Source organism: Rhinopithecus bieti, unplaced genomic scaffold, assembly GCF_001698545.2.
Source record: "Rhinopithecus bieti isolate Rb0 unplaced genomic scaffold, ASM169854v2 scaffold_45609, whole genome shotgun sequence".
In the NCBI taxonomy this organism is placed as follows: Eukaryota; Metazoa; Chordata; class Mammalia; order Primates; family Cercopithecidae; genus Rhinopithecus; species Rhinopithecus bieti.
In genome coordinates this window covers 77,900-80,070 of record NW_016818321.1, presented here as the reverse complement: position 1 = coordinate 80,070, position 2,171 = coordinate 77,900, and positions in this window count along the sequence as shown.

The window sequence follows — 2,171 nt, the reverse complement described above, 5'->3', positions numbered from 1 at the left end:
CTTACTTAATTGGTTACTTTAAATAATACATTTGTAAAATTTGGTTTTAATTCCATTGCAGATATAAACAAATTTTCTTTTTTCTTTTTTTGAGACAGAGTTTCACTCTTGTTGCCTAGGATGGAGTGCAATGGTGCGATCTCGGCTCACTGCAACCTCACCTCCTGGGTTCAAGGGATTCTCCTGCCTCAGCCACCTAAGTAGCTAGGATTATAGGCGCCCACCACTATGCCCAGCTAATTTTTTGTATTTTTAGTAGAGATGGGGTTTCACTATGTTAACCAAGCTGGTCTTGAACACCTGACCTCAGGCAGCCCACCAGTCTTGGCCTCCCAAAGTGCTAGGATTGCAGGCATGAGCCACGCGGTGCCTGGCCCAATGAATTTTCTTTCTAGCTAACATTAAAGGCCTGTGAGAATGAATGCAACCAAATTTTTTAGAGAAACTTCTCTTTGATAATGGTAATTTGCCTAGAGAAGTCATTAATTTTTGTGTGTGTGTGTGTGACTTGAGAATATCTTTTACTTTATCCTCTAATTTCTAGTCTTATACGTAGTTATTGTTAATCCTGATTTACTTCATGGCATTGAAAGACACTAAGGAGAAATCAGTTCTCTCCCCTCTTCTTTTTTTTAAAGTAATATTCTTTAGGGTCCTTGAATAAGAGATATTTTGCAAGGCTGAAAGCTTTGTGTAAAAATTGCCTGCAGTCTAGAAGTAAAGGTCTATGGTGAGTTCTGCCATCTGTTACAACTGTTTACAACAGAAGTGAATCTTATATACACCAATTTTGACAGACACTCATTTTTAATGGGCAAGTCAGGTTATCCTCAAAGGTATTGAATAGGAAACAGTCATGTGTTCAATGGCTTGAATTTTCCTTCTTAATTTTTCATTGCCCTATCACTATTGCAATTTGCATTCATCTCTATGCTAATTACTTCATTAATACTTTAGAATTTTTTTTTTTTTAATTCTACAGTTGTTAGGTTACCTAAGGCAAAGTAAATTCCAACTTTAATCTCAAAAAAATTATTACTGAAATGCTACCATGTGTACTTTCTGTGCATTTATATTTGGTACATTCTATACTCCTTCAACAAGACTCATATTCGTGTACATATTCATACTTAGGATATTACAGAAACTATTTTCTCAATTTAGAAGGTTTTAATCACTGTACTCATTTTAATTATTTTAATGTTGTTGAGGATCAGAATGTGATGCCCCAAAATATACTTTGACATGGTCAACTAAAAAGCAAACTCAAGGTCTCTTCTCACATCCCTCCACTCACCCACCTTCATCTGTCAATCCTCTGTCTCTCTCAAAGCACAGGCTGAGGCCCTTCTCTGAAGTTTCCTTATCTACCTAGAAACCAGACCTGCCATAAAGGAGCACAGTTGCCTTTGATCCCCTCCCTGAAATTTCATTAACCAGAAAAAAATCAAAATTACTGAGATTATAAAAATGCAGTTTTAAAAAATTAAAACTCATGCATTAGCAGAAGATGTTGAAAATTAAACACCACACCTAGGGCCCAGGTGAACTTTGTCCCACACCACATTCTGTTCTCCAGTCCCACTCAGTTCCCAAAGAGAATTATTTACTGACCTTTATCTGAGCACTGGGCCTATTTATGCCCTTGAAAAACTACTTACTACCCTTCAAAATGGCTACATTTCCCCCCATCTCTTCTTTCCTTATATAAAAAGGGTATATAAGCATCTATACCTTGCTGGGTTATTTGGTAGCCTTTCTCCCGTGATTCTCCTGTTTTTATGCATGTCAATAACGCTTGTGTAACTTATTTCCCTGTTAATCTATCAACTCATTTCAACATGAGATTTAAATTCAGACTTTCAGTGGGGAAGGAAAATTTTCTTCACTCCTACATGTATGTGATATAATAGACATTTTAGAATCAATATGCACAGCAGATTAAAACATTGCTTAATAGAATTATTGGTGTTATTATAACTAAGTATAATACAAGAAAACAAATGTTTACAAGAAATTAGGAGATATGGAGTTCTGACTTTCTTTTTGCATTCAGACTTAATCCCACAAAATGGGATTGATAATAAATTTGTGAAAATTTATTACTAACGTGATAAATATGTTTTAGATTTTTTTTTTTTATCTTTTTTTTTTTTTTTTTTTTTTTTTTT